This window comes from Pinus tabuliformis, chromosome 1_2, assembly GCF_031772625.1.
Source record: "Pinus tabuliformis cultivar Carrire ecotype Pingquan chromosome 1_2, CPIR1, whole genome shotgun sequence".
NCBI lineage: Eukaryota > Viridiplantae > Streptophyta > Pinopsida > Pinales > Pinaceae > Pinus > Pinus tabuliformis.
In genome coordinates this window covers 688,230,102-688,248,370 of record NC_142298.1, presented here as the reverse complement: position 1 = coordinate 688,248,370, position 18,269 = coordinate 688,230,102, and the positions used below count along the sequence as shown (strand labels likewise).

Here is an 18,269-nt window from a genome sequence, read left to right as displayed (position 1 = left end):
AATTCTTGGAATAAGAAGACATCCATTAAGGATAAGAATGTATATTGAATAGTGTATAAAAGAATTGATATGATATGTTTACAAATGAGGGCCTGCATATATATCTGGGCAGGTGCCCTTTCATGAATGGTCACGTCCTTAGTGACATGCCTCTTCAATAACTAATTATTTTTAATTTACTCATTATTTATATAATTTATCTTATTTTTATATATTTTTATTCAAAACATTGCCGCCTTCTTCAAAAAACTTTGTCCTCAAAGCTTATTGTTAATAAGACATGTCATCTATTTCTTTTGTCTTCTAATCTATTTGTATTGTTTGGAATTCTTTCAATTGTCATATTCGATAATACAAGATGTCAGGATCCTCTAAGTGATAAATAAAATTGTCAAACTGAAAAGGGATCTGACCATCCTAAATCAACCTTTTGTGGAACTTTGCAACTACTTGATAGATGGGATAAATTGTTATCGTCAGACTGGATTGGGCTGACATCATTATTCTTCGGAACATAAGTTTGTTGTTTCTATTATGAGTGATACAGATACGCAGACTAATTGAGATGTCTGCTCTTATGATTTGGGTGTAGATAACAGGTTAAATGAGACAACGTGGCACCGTTTTTTAGGAAAGCAAAGGTCACATCAATGTTACTTGGGAGCAGGAGCGACATTTTCAGAAGCTCCCGGTTTAGGAGCGAATCCCGGAGCATTTTATCTATATATATATATATATATATGTCAACAAAAACATGTAGAATGATGAATTAGATATAAAAAACATAGATTGATCATTGAACCATATAACAACAATCATCTAGAAGTTATAATCTTCATCAACCACGTCCACAAGTTAGTAACATACAAAATATTGAGTCTCATGAATCATGATTCATCAATCTTAAAGTTTCAACTTCAAGCATTCAAAATTGATAATTCAATATGTAACATTTATCATCATTGATCACCAAAGTTGTACTTGTAAGCTAAGTTTAACCATTACAACATATAATATCTAACATGAAATGAAATGTTATAAAATGAAATGAAATGAAACAACTTTCACGAAGCATCATATTCATAATTCATTACCAATGAGTTATAATTGCCAACTTCAAAGTTCAAAGTTCAAACTTAAATTGTCATATATTGTTTACAAAAAGTATCATAATAAATCTGAAAGAGTCAATTATGAAAACTACTAGAAACTAGAAAAGACAAGTAAATCTATTATCTACTACTTCATGTGGCCCTTGCCATGAGAAATGTCTAATTTCTGAGTAGGTCGTGGTGGTCTTCTAGGAGTCTCCTCTTGCAAGGACCCGCGGCTAGAACCAAAAGGCACATGCCCTCCATGTGACGATGTACATGGAGGTGGCGAAAGCAAAGGAACAAGACTCAGAACTCGAGCACTGCTACTGGATGGTGGAAGTGGCATGGTTGTTGCTTCATCTTCCTCTCTCATAAGTTCCGCTTCCAGTTCTTCAAGATGTATAGTGCCATCCTCAAAATTATCATCCTCTGGGTGGTTGTCCCAAATTTTATATGTTGGATCCTCATTAGCCCGATCACAGTAATGACTCAACAACCTCAAGTTGTAGTGCACATAAACCAAGCTTTCTGCCTAGTTTTCATTGAGTCTGTTTCTTTTCACATTATGTATGAAGCTGTAGGTGCTCCAACACCTCTCTGCTGAAGAAGTATTTACAACCTGTGAGAGAACTTTTTTGCCAATTTTGGCAAAAGTCCTTGGCCGCCATATGCTTCCCACCATTTAAAGCATCAAATCTATCTCTATCTTCCATTGCATGGAAGGAACCAAACAAACCAGTGCAACTGAAGTATCTGCCTAATTCAAGACGCAGACTAGCACATTCCTCCCTGTCAGGTATCAACTTGTCTAATGCTTGCAAATATCCTGTAGATACCTCTTCATCTATATGGGGTTTGACCCTAACCCCACCCCTTGGTGCAGGTTGGCCCAACCAAGATGCATAGTATTTTGGCATAAGGATATACGCCAAGGCATGTAGTGTAACATTAAGTTTATCCCACCATGTACACACACAATTGTGAATCAGTGTATACAAGTTGGGATCATCTTTCTGAACAATATCTTTTATTTGCCCCAACATGGTATCCATTTGCTCATACACCTCCCCAATCATTGGTTTATCTATATTTGCAAAGCCAATCATGTGATAAATGGGCTTGGTGAATTCCAATACTTGCTTCACACGTGCCCAAAACATACCATCAAGAGCGGTCTCCTCTACCTGTTCAAAACCTTGCCTGTCAGTTGCATTTGTAGCCCTTTCCTTTAATACCTGCCAATGTGGACTTGATACCATGCTAGCCAATGACTCTCTTACCTTCAAAAGGCACCTAAAAGTGAGGTAATAGCTACCAAATCTAGTCTTCGCAATCTTCAACAACTCCAATCTTGAGTGACTGCGGAAAAGGCCATGGGTACTGCTATGATTTGTAATAAATTTTATCATTTCTTTGCCTCTCTTGTACAAATCACCAATCCATTTGTATTGTTGGTTTTTGTTCTTAACAATATCGTGCATCAAAAGGTTCATTGTGTGAACCAAACACCCAGACAAAAATATGTTGGGGTATTTATCCTCAATAATTGTTCACGCTACCTTACAATTAGGAGCATTATCAGTGATGACTTGGATGACATTGTATGGCCCAATATGGTCAATTGTTTCAAGTAATGGTTCTGCAATGTTGATGCCAAGTAATCATATGCTGAAAGAAAGATGGCGCCACTAACAAACACAACAAGAACACTTATCAATGGCTTGCCTTTTACATTTGTCCATCCATCAGATACAATGGACACCCCATGGTCAGTCCAAGAATTTGTCATTCTACTCAAAGAATGTGATATTTTTGCTTTTTCATGATAAAGTCCAAAGGCTCTAGCCTTGTCATACCCAGGGCTCTTGTATCCTTTAGGGGCATCATTTATGGCAGAAACCATTTCATGCCAATAAGGTGAGCGAAGAACATTGAATGGTATCCCACATGCATAGGGAAATCGGTAAACTTTTTAATCCACATCATTCCTACACCCTCATCAAGGAATTTTGATAAGGTTCTACGCCTTAAAGAGATGTTTGGTGACCCTATGCCTCCATATCCACTGCCATGGGAGGACGCTGAAGGAGTTCTTTGTGCATGTGATTGTGAGCTTGGTTCAAAGAAACCCTTTGATTTTTAGATTTGTATTGGGCTTCCTCCTCTTCCCTTATGTATTTGGCTCTATCTACTACTGACACACCTGTACAAGTTTTGATTCCTATTTGTTTATCTCCATCCCATGGCCTTTTCCTGCAGAGGTGCTTTCTGGCACGGGTGTTTGAACCTGTGTAATTATTGTTGCAATGGGAGCAATGAAATTTAGTGGTTCCACTCCCTTTCCTTGCTTCAGGCCTATTAACATATTTCCACAATGGGGTTTGGTCTTGTTTAGTTTTTTGAGCTGACTCATGTTCACTCTCCTCTAGCTCCTCCTCACCATGGTACTCCTCTTCGGGGTTTTCATCAAATCCACTATAACCCACTTCTTCATCCCCTTCTTCATTTGTAACCCTCCTTTTTCTACTCTCCAACACCATAATAACCAAAAAAGGAACCAAAAAGAAGAAAATACCAATAAATATAACCATGATGTTTGAAATTTGAAGTTCTGAATCTGCAAAAAAATAGAATGGAAAATAGAGAAAAAAAATTATTTAGGAATGAAAATTCAAAAAAAAAAAAAAATTGCTAGAATAGAGTGTAGATCTACACTCTTTGGCCTCCAATCTCCCCTTGCAAGCTCTTCAATTTCCCCTTGGATGCCTCTCCTTGCTCTCTCTTGCTCTCTCTCACTCTCTCAAATGTAGAATGAAATGAATAATGAGGGAGAGGGTTTATTTATATTACCCCCCTCCCCTCCCTCCTTCCCTTTTTTTCCATACCGTCCGCTTTTTTTTCCCGACCATTGCTTTTTTGTTTTCCGCGCAAGCGTCGCTCACCGCTGCCGGGAGTGATTTTTCCAACCTGGGAGTGGTCGAGAGCAATCGCTCCCCGACTGCTCCCAGGTTGGAAAAAGCGCTCCCTAATTCGATTTGGCAAAAGGTAGTGAGCGCAAATTTTTTTAGGGAGCGTGCTCTTGACCCGCTCCTGAGTCGCTCTCGCTCAGAGCGTGGATTGGGAGCGAGATCCGGGGGGGGCGCTCCCCCGCAACAATGGGTCACATCAAGTAAAGATCACTCCTTTGGACCAAGATCAAAATAAAAGAAACCAATTCAATCCTTGAACCATTAGAGCAAGCAAGAGTTGGACCAAAGCAAGTAGTCCACCTTTTTGGTAGTCATAGGTAGGTCAAACGTGAATTCTAAGCAAACATTGGACATCTTAAAGGAGACGTTTAGCCTTCCTTACCTTCCTTGCCTTAGAAAATTTACTCCAAGACAATTCAAGCCATATTTGAGGGGAACATTGAACTATTGGTGCAAATCGACCTCCTATTCAAGCAATTCAAGCCTCTCTAAAGGGGATTACACCTCTTTTAGAGAGTTTTAAGCAATGTAAAATCATTTTTTGTAATGACTTGTCTCGAAACCATTTGTGGATGACAAGACAATCTTTTTTGAGATTTCTTAGACATTTTCTAAGGAGAAAAATGGGGAGACATGTTGACAGCCTCATCTATAAATAGAGAGATCACTCTCCTCCCAAGTCATTGTGAATTGTTGAGATCACTTTTGCCATAATGTAATATCTTCATGAAGCTTTGCTTTCAACTTTGAAATCTCTTTTTCTTGGCTATTCTAAATATTTTCAAAGACAACATCCTGTTAATTGAAGATTACTAGATGTCTATCAAGATCGATCCACTAAAAGACAACTACGTCACTTGGAGAGAGACATCTATGGTAAATTTTCTCACGTCTCTCTAGTTGGTTTGAGATCAACATTAATTCTCCTTGTTCGGCCATACCCTGTAGGTTCCTCAACAAAGGGTTTTGATTTTATTTCATTCCATAGTTGATCTTATGGTCGAAGGCTTTCCCCTTGCAAAGATCCCTTCTACTAGGGCTTGGTTTCATAACTTGTCTTGATTAGACAAGGAGATAATTAACTTCTACAGTTCTACCTACTTGCCCTAATCCACAAGCATTGAATAACCAACTTAAGAAGGGTATTCATCTTGATGCCAAATGCCCTAGTGGAGATAAGACACTTATGCCCTAATCCAACAACCACCCATATTTTTACAAAATTCAACTTCTTGTCTTTCTATTTATTTATATTATTGAAAAACCCATAAAATAGAAAAATATCAATTACAAGCAATCCAAAAGATAAAAAATACCAAAAATAGCCTCATTCAAGGTGGATGTCTAGGGTTTTGTGCCTCTCTAGACACATCTAGCAGCCCTCTTCTTTTGCAGATTGTTGTTTCTCTAGCATCATTTGTTGAGGACTTTTCAAGGTCTTATCAAATTTGGAACAAAATTCCAGCAATTTTTTACAAGGGTTTGTGAAGCCTTAACCTAGAGTTTGAAAATAACAAGGTGATGTCTAACCATGAAAACCCTAGTTTCACTTCAAATTGGTTTTTATTGCATAGTCATCCTATTTAGTACTTTTAGACTTCCAAACTGACAACCAACAACCCTCGTTGTGACATGCATTCATATCTCGGCCACGTTTGTCAATTATATGTTTCCTCACCCATCTATCAAGAGTGCATGTTGGAAGGTGGACTTCTGATCAAAAGGGACTTTATTCATTTTGCAATCGGGTGCTTATGCTTGTTCCTACTTAGGCATTTTGACATGGATTATGGGGTAACTTGGAAGAAAGAAGGGTCTTGACCATAATATTGTTCCCTCACTTTAAATAGGGGGTTAATTTTATATCCTAGTCCAATGGGACCTCCCCTAATGGCATATGGCTTTAGGAAAGGGCACTACTTTCGAAACCATGATTAACATATTGTAGCCCCATCTATCCCTATTCCATGCTTACCACTTTCCATCTTACATTACCAACCCCTATTTCACCTTTCTTATTTGGGTTAACTGACCAGTGGTTCTCTAGGATTTGGCACCCACACATCATCATACTTGGGTAGGCCCTAGAAATGCACCCTAGGAGGTTGATGCAACTAAAAGAAAAAGAAAGAGCATATGATGGCCACAAGAAAAACAAAAGAAAAATCAAAATGCAAAAGATGGTCGGGACTTGCCAATTAGCACATGGGCAAAAGTGTGACATTCCCACTTAGCATTTTGCATAGTGAAATATCAATTTTGATCATTTTTGCTATATTTCACGGTTGCAGTTAGGAAATGTAGGTTTAGAGGTCCCACAGATGATTTTTAGCTTAGATCACACCCAAACATTAGAGCTGGGGGAAATATTACGACCTTAGTGAAGCGTGGGGGCCACCTCATGGGAATTTTGGCCCACATGAGGACTACGCTCTCATTGGAGCAGATTTGGTGTGGGGGAATTTGAGCTAGGCCGACATGGGCATTTTGGAGGCTTCTTGACAAAAAGAGGAAGAGACACTCAATTGCTCATTCATTCATCATTTGCAAAATTGCATTTTGACAATAGCACACTTGAGCTGAAGCCAAGTCTGTAAGTGTTGTTTAGCACACAAGTATCTCCGAGCGGAGATCTCAACTCTTGCTTCAGTGGACTTTGAGTGATAGCCCAAGGAGGGAGTTCTACTGTTATCAGTTTGTACAAGCAGCAAGAAATCCGATTTCATCGAGAGATTTTGTGAAAAATTATGAATCTACAATTCAGAAATCCTACTTGTTAATTCGTTCAACAACTTATTTAACTAATAAATAATGATGAAAAACACCATTGCAGACTACACTGACATACAAATTATACACTAAAAATATATGAGACAAACACACAAGGGGCACCATTATTTTTGGACAACACGTCCCCGGAAAAACCCAACTTGGGAAAATCGGTGCAACAAATAGAGCGTTTGTATTATTAAGCAAGCCAAATCTAAGTACAACAGGTTGCCTCTCACACCGGCTAACCTTTCAGAGAAATATCGGCAGCAAGAAATACATACGAGTGTTTACCTCGTTCTCCAAGTCACAACTGATCCACTGAGTGGCCTGACTCCACCAAGCATTGCAAAAATCCCAGCGCAATCTCTGCTTGGGCCAGCGTCTTACCTCTAGGACATTATGTCACCCCTTCTGCTAGATCGATTTGTTGGAGGAAGACTGTTGTTTAGCCCTCTTGGCTCAGAACCTCACTTCTCCAACAAAATCTCAAACTTCTAACAATTATCCTGCACTGCCACTGCAAGAGACCCTCTTGGCCTGCGTGAGCCCCTTCCTGGGCTACGTAGGCCTCTGCATTGCCTCTCTAATGCTACTGTTTCCTCTCTGCTCGATACTCTTTGACTCGGAACTCGTTTCCGATCCAAATCTTTGCTTTGGCCCCTCACTGCAACTCAGATCACTTGTTTGATTTTCTCAACAAATCTTGCCCCAGAAAAATCGAACTGACTGATCAATATGGTGTATCTCCAATTGACCCTCAAGCCTCCTCTTATACTTTTCCTGTTGATGAATCAACGGTCGAGATTAAGTCCCTAAACCACGACTAAGAATAAAACAGACTTGATCCTCGTGTCTTAGAAGCTTCTCACCCATATTTTTATTAATATCCATTAATATTTTTATTTTACTAAGTTTAGACTTGGAACCCCATTAAAAATATTAATTATTTTAATAAATCACAAACCAGGTGGAATTTCACCAAACGATTTCTGGGTCTTGGAGATCTCATGTATTCTAGCCCCTCCACAAAATTTCAGAGCTAGAGTGCATCCCCGATGCTACCCAAAATCAACACTCCCTCATAGTGAGGAATGTGCTCTAGCAATACTTCCCAACAGAAGTATCACATTGATCCACGACATCGGTCCTCTGTGTTGTTGATGCTTAGCCTGTTGCCCTTCATCCACTGCACTGTTGCAACCTGTACCACTGCTCATGACACTGCTGCACCTGTACTGCAACTCCCTCTCAATACGCTGCATCATGTTGCCTATAGCTCTGCCACTACTCACTGTTGCACTGCAACTCAGTTGCTGAGAAGTAAACAACTGAAAACTCACCCAAACACTGACATGTTGGTCAGTATGGATGCCTCATGATGTTGAAGCTACCTCTTCTGCTAATTTGTTGACCCTCTGTTGCTACTGCGCTACTGTTGTATCTCCTCTGTGCCTCCCGCACTGCTACAACACTCTACCACGTTGCTTCAAATTTTGGCACTCTAGATTTGCCACTACTGCTCCATCATCCCTTGCACCAACTGACTCTCGGGAATGTCATTCTACTACTGTCATTAACTGGGGTCCAGGACCTACAGAGGGACATATTGACACCCACAGGTGATGCGTTGAGAGCCATGGGACTCCAGACAATTGCAGAGCATCCTTCATAGCCATGGGAACCTTCAGCACTCACATCATTCCTTTATTTGCTTTATTATTCATCGGATGATGAACCTGGACTAGCTTACCCCCAGTGGGTTTGGCAATGATCATGTGGTATGGAAATTGATCTAGGGCCCAGAAGAGGTTCGTCTCATGCCTTGAGACATGGGAGGGCTAGCACCATCTTCAGTTCCCTCAACGTTGGAGCATAATTAGGCTTATTCATCATTTAGAGACCCATGAGACCTAGGTTTGTGCCTCAAACTCATACTTGGGGGCTATAGGATTATTTTTAGAGATATATAGGCGCCAAACCCTAGACCTTAATTTCAGGAGCCCTTTACACTTGTCATTGCACTAGAGGATCTCAATGCATGCCCTAGAAGGGCATACTATTGCCTGATGTCAGCATTAAAAACTCTAGATAGATATGGAAGATCTATATTCAAAAGATTCCAATCTTTGGTCCTTACCTAATAACAATAAGGAGGGCTCGTAACGAGAAGGTAACTCATAACGAGCGTCATCCCGCATCCTTCACACCCTTTACAGACAGATAGTAGGGCAGTAACCGTTCAGCCTTCCTTCATTCCCTTCCCGGTACCGTCCCGGGACAAGCGGCTTCGCTCCTTAATTAAGAAAATTAGATCTTATCTAAGATAACCAATTGTTCATCAAACATTCCAAATCCTCTTTTGGCGCCTTTGAAGTCGAAGTCGTGGTATTTACTTCACTCAAGATTGGGTATCTATGCCAGGTGTTATGCCCGTAGCTTCAGGAGGTATTCACGTTTGGCATATGCCTGCTCTCATTCTCCAAAGCGTCCTGTAATCTTTAACCAATTTTGTGCTTCGATGTAATTGCCCGGAGCAAGTGCTATAGCTTGTTCCCTTATGGTCGAGTGGCCTAACGGCACCTTATGGTCGAGCAACTAAAGTTTCAATTTACTTATTGGGTGGGGGGGCTTATGGTCGAGCCCCTCCGGTCCTGTTAGTTGAGCAAGAAATACCCGTCGATCTCTTCTTGCGAACTGGAGATGGATGATGAACTTGACACGGCTTGCTTTTAGGCTTGACGAACATGGATGTTTTTATGTTTCAAATCAGCTACAAGGTCGGCTTGTGACCTTGCTTGTAGTGTGCCCATTATTTTATTATTTGAGGGGCTTGTAGGCTAAATTAGACATTAATAGAACATGTATATATTGGAGATCATTCATTTGTGATCTCTCATCATATCACTTGGGATTTTGGCCCTCTTAAGCAATTCACACTTTTCCCTTATGGAGGATTTGGAGTAATCTCGATACACTTTGACATTTGAAGTTAATTTGTTCATCTTTGGAGTTATTCTTTGGATGAATGGAATGTATTCTTTGCAGGTTATCTTATAAGTGTATCTAGACATTGAAAATTTATTTCTTACATGTCTAATGTATGGAATTTTGTTGATTCTCGCAATTGCAATTGTGACTATTACCCACCACCAGTGGGTGACCCCTATAGGAGAAATTTTCCCCTAGATTTGTCTTCAACCGATAACCCCTTATAGCTCGATGTATCACCATTCTCCGCCACCTGAGCTAGCCATTGTGTGCCCTTGCCCATATGTTATGATCATATGTTTGAAGGTGGGCCTTCCAACCCTGAAGGTACGACTTTTCATTATGTAATTGGGTGTTTATGATTGCTTTTCTTGGGCACATTTGGACATGGATTAGTGGGGGGATTCAACGGAAAGAATGAGCTTGGATTGTACTCTTGTTCACTCGCCTCAACCTCATGGTTAGTCTTGTATCCTAGTCCAGTGGGATCTCCTTTATGGGCTACCAGATTTAGGAGTGGCTCTACATGGGAAACCTTGATTTTGGTTGCGTGGTCTCGCTTCCCAACACCATATATTTTGTTAATTTTTCAGATTGTTCTATGTTGTTTCAATTACTTAAGCCCAAATCAATTCTTCATTGAGCAATGCATCCAATTATTAACAATGTTTCCAATCATAAACAATAATTGAAGATAAAAGAATATATGAAATGGCAACAGAGGCAATAACACAACCACAAGAGACACTACATTGGTCAAAGACCAGAGAAAAACCCACCATGGGGGAAAACCCTTTCAAATTTTCTTCTTATTAGATTGTCATAAAATGTTTCAGTAGAGAGTATAATTAGCCCAATACATAATCATCCAGCAAAGATTTACCCAATACAAATCAGAAGCAGACTTCCAGGATTAATGTACTGCAGAGAAATCTTCCAACCTTCAGACATCTACAGTCAACTGTGGTCAACTGCCTAACCCTAGCTTAGAACCCTAGTTGCACTCATGAAGATATTTTGCAAGCAACTGTGACTCTTGGTCGCTCCCAGAGGCACTGTATGCGAGCGGTTATAACTATCTGAGTGCTCCTTGAAGCGTTGTAAGCGAGCGACTCAGGTCTAATCTTCACACAACTATCTTAGAGCCTTGGTCGCTCCCTTCAAGTTGTTATGCAAGTCACTGCAGCTTCCTAGTCACTCTCTAAAGCACTGCGAGCATGCGACTACAATCGAATCTGCCTTGTGATGTGCGTTCGACCAGAAAACAGAAACCCTAGACACATGCGAGCCTTAGACCTGTAATTTCGGACCTTGCGTGAAACATCCTCTATTAGACCTGTGTGAACCAAACAATAGAAGAAGAGAGAAGAATGCTTGATCATGTTGTACAAATGAGCTTGGTGTCTCTTATAGTTATAGGATTTCGGGATAGTTGACGCAGAGAGCAGAAGTCGGAACTGTCGGTAACAGCCTCAACTGCTGGGAACTATCGGAATAGTCGGGAAAGCTGACGCAAAGCGCAGAAGTCAAAACTGTCAAGAACTACTGGGCAAGCTGACGCAGAGGGTAGAAGAGCTGACGCAAGGCCTACGCAGGACCAGCACAGAAATAGCCGGGGTTAGCCAGTGTTGTGCCGGATCAGTCAGAATTTTGTCGGGTGAAGTGAGGTAAAACTCACTCAGATTTTCCACCAGTTTTTTTTCTATAAAGGATTGCTAGATGAGCATCCTAGATTTGTATTCAGATATTTCTCCTGCATAATAATAAACCCTCAGAGCTGCTGCACCGGTTTTCCCGCATTGGGTTTTTCCGAGGACTATTGTGTCCAAAAATAAGTGTGTCCTATGTATCTTGTTCTTTGCTCAATTTTATGTTTCATGTAATCAAATTTTAAGTAGTGTAGGCTGTAGAAGTAGTTTGCTTCAATATTCAGAAGAATAATTTGATGAATGTAATTAAAATCAAGTAGGTGAAGTAGATTCTGATTTGCTACAGTAGGGGTTCCTTGAGGATTAGGAATTTTCACACCATGGCATTCAACACTTCACTTGTAGGGTGTTATAATGCTCCTCTGGTGGACTTGGGCCCTAGTTAAGTTGCCCAGCCAATGATGAAAACCACCTACCAATCACACACAATGTCCAGGGTTGCATCTTCTCCATCAAGTACAATAATCATTAGTGCATCTAAGTGAACGAAGCTTATTAGTCATTGAAAAATTGAAAATTCATATGGTGTTTCCCTTCCAAATTTGGGGCTTTGATCTCAAGATAGTGTTACCCTAGGTAGGTGTGGCTTTGATCAATAGGTGGCATTTGAATAATGATGGAACAAAATGTGGATAAAGGGTCTCAAACCTAAATGCCATGGTCACAGGGGTAGCAATGATAACGAAGTAAACATATTGGGTGTATAGTTGCGAGGAGGGAGCAATTGTGGATGCATGAGTTACCCCGGCCTTTGTTTTTCCACCCCTCTTATTGCCTTCTGCCTTTACTTGGTTTTTTCTTTGTATTACTACTCGAAGCTCTAGTAAATGAGAGCATGTTGTGAATGATGTGTAGCAGTGATTTACCCTCTTAAAGTTGGGGTAGTTCATTGCCCACCGAGGGATGGGGCATGCAAGGGTTCCTTCTTAACGATGTAATAGGGAAACATTGGCATGAGGAACCAGGTGATGGCCATGATCATAAGGGGTAGCTCATGCTTGTCTTTTTCCCACATGCTAATATTAATGTCTCGACCATCTTTGCATTTTATAATTTTCTTTCTTTTGTTTCTTACTTGTGGCCATGATATGCTTTTAGCTTTCTTTTAGCTGCGTCAACCTCCTTAGCAACATTTCCACGCCCGACCCAGATATGTGGACAAGGGGAGGGCGTGTGCCAGCACCCTGTGGACCCAATGGTCATATGGACCCAGAGAGGGGAAATGATGAATAGGGCTCATAATGTGAGCAAGGAAGTGATAAATATGGAATAAGAAAATGGGACCATGCTAATGTTACCCACCAAAAGTGAGGGACCCTAGGACAGATTTTCTCCTACTCATCTTCCAACCAGCAACCAACAACAACTAAGAGCCACCTTGTAGCCGATGTGATCTTCCACTTTATCTTTGCTCCTAGGACCATGCTAATGTTACCCACCAAAAGTGAGGGACCCTAGGACAGATTTTCTCCTACTCATCTTCTTCCAGCCAGCAGCCAACAACAACTGAGAGCCACCTTGTAGTTGATGTGATCTTCCACTTTATCTCTGCTCCTTGCATCAGTTGTATGTTTTCTCGCCCATTTGTCAATAGCATATGTTAGAAGGTGGGCAATCCAATCCAACAGGTATGTTTTTCATTGTGCAATCGAATGCTTATGCTTGTTTTCCATTTTGGTATTTTGGGCATGGATTATTGGGTAACTTGGAAGAAGGAAGAGCTTTGACTGTGGTTTTGTTCCCTCACCTTTAATGAGGGGTTAATCCTTAATCCTAGTCCCGTGGGATCTCCCCTATTGGCATATGGCTTTAGAAAGGGCACGACTTGAGAAACCCCAATTTTGGTAGCATGGTCCTATTTATCTGTTCCATTTTTTCACTCCCCTCTGCACATTACAAGCCCTATTTCATCATTTTCCTTCTTTGGGTCCACAAGTCACTGGCACATACCCTTGTCCACATATCTGGGTCTGACCTGGAAATGTTGCCCCGGAGGTTGATGCAGATTAAAAAAAAAAGTTAAAAGCATATTATGGCCACAAGAAGGAAACAGAAGAAAATAATATTATAAAATGCCAAAGATGGCCGAGACATTTACTATAGCACGTGGGAAAAAGCCAAACATGAGCTCTCCATCATCCTGGTTCCTAGGGCCCATGAGTGCCCTCACATCATTAAAGGAACCCATGCACGTCCTAACCCCTGGTGGGCAATGAACTGCCCCACCTTAAGGTGGTAATAACTGTTTTATATCATTCACAACATGCTCTCATTTCTTGGAGCCTCGAGCAATAATACAAATGAAAAATCAAGAAAGGTAAAAGGCAAATAAAGAGGGGTGGAAAAACAAAGGTTGCAGTAACTCACATATCCACGATTGCTCCCTCCTACATTGATATACCCAATGTGGATATCCCTCATCATTGTTATCCTTGTACCCATTGCATCTGGCCTCGAGACCCCTGTTTCCCCATCTACTTCATCATCATTCATATGCCACCTATTAAACGAAGGACGTACCATAGACCTATCTTTCCCTTTAGGGTCTGGGAACACCTAATAGGGTTGTTTATTAACCACTCCTACCTAGGGAGGTAACACTATTACGAGATTAAAGCCGCAAATTTGGAAGAGAAGCCTCATATGAAGTCTCAATGTAACCTTGATTAACAAGCTTCGTTCACTTAGATGGACTAATGAATTATTGTACCTCCTGGTGAGGATGTAGCATTAGACATTATGTGTGACTTGCAGGTAGTTTCATCATGCGCTGGGCAACTTCATTGAAGCTCAAGTCCACTAGAGGAGCATATGACACCCTCCAAGAAAAGCGTTCAGAGCCATGGGACTCCTATACTTGCAGAGCATCATTGCTTCACTCCATGGGCACCTACAACACAACAGCAGTTTGCACTTTGCCCCATATTATTCACGAGATGATGCACTTGGACCAACATGCCCACAGTTGACTTAGCAGTGTATACAAGTTTTGGCTACTGATCTGAGGCCCAGATGAGGTTTGTCTCGCTATTGAGACTTGGGAGGGCTAGCAACATCCTTTAAGCCCTCAACATTGGAGCAAATGCAAGCTATTTTATGACCAAGAGACCCATGAGACCCATTTTGTGCCCAAAATACAAAATTGGGGTCCACTAAACGATTTGCATGCATGTCTAGGGGCTGACCCCTAGTAGAACATTTATCGAGCCCCCTTGACTCATTTTGGCACAGAAAGTGCTCAACGCATGCCTCCAAGAGGACCACGCAATGATGGCGTCGACATTTCAGCCCTCTTGTGGGTTTACCTTTATGATTTTTCATTGGCTATGTGGTGGCTTGTACCACGTTTAGTTAAGCCCTCCATTTGACAACTAAGAGGGGCTTCTAGGCTAAATTAGACTCGATATATCATGTATAAATAGATCAGAGCTCATTTGAGTTTCTCATCATCATCATACTTGGATTGGATCTCTTGAGAAGAACTCGCACATGTTTCTTTGGCTATTGGAGAATCTTTTGGAATGCATTTTGACATTTGGAGCTAACTCGCATTTCTTCTTTGGAGCTATTTCTTAGATCTCGGATGGATATATTGCATGTCATCTTGTAAATGTTTAATGTTGATGGAATTCTTCTCTTAAATTTGTTTAATGTATGGAATTGTTGCTTCTAGAATGTGCTAATTGTGCCCTAATTATTGAAAATTAATTGTGGAAGGCTTTCTAGTTGAGTATTGCATATGTTACTCAATGTACAACATTTAATGAATGTTCTTAGTGGATGAAATTCTTGAACTCTCCATGAAACTCCATTATATTTGAAGTGGGTAAATGCTTAAACGAGATACCTAGGGCATCATTTTTAAGCCTCCCTAGAGACGATTTAGCTCATCTTGAACATTCTAAGACTCCATATGCCCGAAGGACAAGGCACTAATCCAAGTCCTTGATGGTCATCTCTACCTTCCATCCATAATTTTTCCTCTTAAAATTAGTCCTTTTAAGGCTAGGGGAAAAATCTACGGCTTGCAGTGAAATTTTAGGGAGGAGACTTTTTGGTGATTTGAGAGACTAAACATCAAGCTTAGGGTCTAGGCTACCTATTCTCCAAGTTTGGTGGGAATCCACTCAAATTTCATCCATAAAATCTCTTTTCCCTTCAACTTGAGGACTTCCTTGAAGGTTGAATGAGCTTAGTACTTGTTGAACTAGATCATACGAAGCATTTTCTCTCAGGCCTTGACTTTGTGAATACCTATCACCATCAAAAAACCTCAAAAACCTAGGTCTTGTTCTTTTTTTTCTAGGGCTTTTCTTAGAGAGTGATTTTCTTCTTTGAAGTCATGTACCTTTACTGAGCCTCTCTTTCGAAGGAGCTCTAGCTTGATCACTTTGTGTCGTATACCTAGCCTATCTATTCTAATTTCTAAGTGATCTCCTTCCTATCAAGACTCCTCCAATCGGTCAAATTTTGTAAAGAGAAGGGGGCCTTGGCTATGGTGACAGTGAGTTATTGCCCCATTGTTAGCACTTGATCTAGCTTCTTGTCTTGCAAGGTTTCCCTCTCCAAGGCCTGCAAGGTTTTGCGGTAATGGCTACCAAAATTAGGGTTTCTCAAGTAGTGCCCTTCCTAAAGCCATGGGTCAATAGGAGAGGTCCCATTGGAATATGATTGAAGATTAACCACTCATTTAAGGTGAGGGAACAAAACCACGATAGCACGACCAAAACCCATCCGTTTTCCAAGTCACCCAATAATCCATGCCAAATGCCCAAATGAAAAACAAGCATAAGCAACCGATTGCACAATGAATAACATACCTTTTGGATCGGATTACCCACCTTCTAACAGGTGCTCTTGACAAATGGTCTAGGAAACATATGACTGATGCAGGTGGCGGAGATGGAGTGGCACATCACATCAGCTACAAGGTGGCCATCAGGGGTTGTTGGCTGCCAGCTGGAAGAAGATGATCAGTAGAAAAGTTCCCCTAGGGGTACCCACTTTTTGGTGGGCAACAGGCCCACCATCACCACAACTCATTACCTCCTACTCTTTAGTGGACTTTCACCGCAAAGTAGGCTTCCCTATATGAGTCACCTAATAGGTATCCAAATTCTATGGCCTGGAGGTCACAAAGGATAGGCTCAAGAATGGCACTCGACCTAAGGACAAGGCTCAATCCAACAAAGACAAGGCAAAGCGTGGACTCCAAGAGACCTAGGGTTTAATGAATAGGCAAGAACAAAGGCTTACAAAGGCGCATAAGGCTAAGAAAAGGTTTGTTGAAAATAGATATGGTCGACAACTGGAGGGTCAAGCCTTCAAGAAGCCCTAAGTTGAAGCCTAGGGTGAGGTTAGGGTTTACCTTAGGGAAAAATTACCTAGGACTTGTGACATCGGCCCTAAAAAGTAAGAATTTACCATGGAAAAGAGTAGATTTTCATGCAATGAGGTTCAAACCACGTTTTATAACCCTCCTACAGTCTAACAGACTCCTAGTTGAATTCGCCCCTATGCCCTAACCTAACGACTTGCCTTGAAGTGTCGAAAATGTCATGGAGAGAGAAAAAGATTTAAAAGATGTTTTTCTATGGTGTGATCACCTATGTGGATGCCAGTGCTTGATCCTTGGGTGATGGAGTCTAAGGGAAACCTACTAATGGAAATATCAAACCCTAGTATGGAGTAAGGGCAAGAAAAACCCTAGTTTTCAAAACCCTAACTATCACTTTATGAGGGGATAAAGTCATGAAGAGAGCTTAACATGAAGATCATTCAAGGGATTGTCATACATTCTTTTCGTTAATACATGCAATACTTTGCCAAGATTTCATAGAAAAATATTCAATAAAACTAGCACATAGAAACCCTAACAACAAGCATTCCACAGAATAATCATTCAAAAGATAATCAACAATAAGAGTACTTATAAGAAATGCATGAACAAGCCCTTTATTTTCCCAAAATGATGTCTCCAAAAGAAGGATTTCCACAAAAGATCACATCTCCACAAGAATTCAAGACACAATAGTTAGGTCAAAATCCTCTAAGGAGGCAGACTTGTTACACAAGTGATGATGAGAAACAAGAATGTGGTGACCTCTACTTATCTAAGGTCTACCTCAATTAATTTTAACTAATGAAGCTGCTAAAACAAGTTTGACATGAAACAAACCTTAGGTTACAAGCCAACCCAGTAGCTCAATGCTAAAACATGCCATTATGCCCACATGTGTGAGTCTTAGCCTCATAATTGTGAACACCATGCCCTTTTTGTGCTCCAAATATCATGTCATGGTGCGATGAAGATTTAAAAAAGTGTATGAGCACCAAGATCATCCAAAATTTCAGGAGTGTCCCTCAAATCATCCTTTGGGGTCCCAAATCTAACTGGGGTATCACCATGTTATCTCCATGGGTCTTCAATAGTCAAAACAAGGCCTCCTCTCTTGGGCGTTAGGGCTCCAACAAGTGCAACAAGCCCTCCCTAGCCTCTCATGGAAGACCATCCTCATTTGAGCTTTGCATCATGGTTTGCCCATTAGGTAGTGTCATGGCCAGCCTGGGGGTATGTTGGATCTAGCAGTGCAATCAACAAGAATCTTTTGAGTTTGGTCAAAGGAGACCCACATCCTAGGTCCTGAGGGTGCTTTGGGACATGTAACATCTACTCAAGTCATCATGAGGACAAATGCTCTCAACGTTGCATCTGCTAAGTCATTTATCTCTCTGGA

General features: G+C 40.9%; 1 protein-coding gene across 4 annotated transcripts in view; it reads right to left on the bottom strand.

Annotated features, from left to right (window-relative positions):
- The window catches only part of LOC149207605 (DNA (cytosine-5)-methyltransferase DRM2-like), a 221,815-nt gene that overhangs the window by 85,986 nt on the left and 117,560 nt on the right, over nucleotides 1–18,269 (bottom strand). The gene's annotated exons all lie outside the window — the stretch shown is intronic.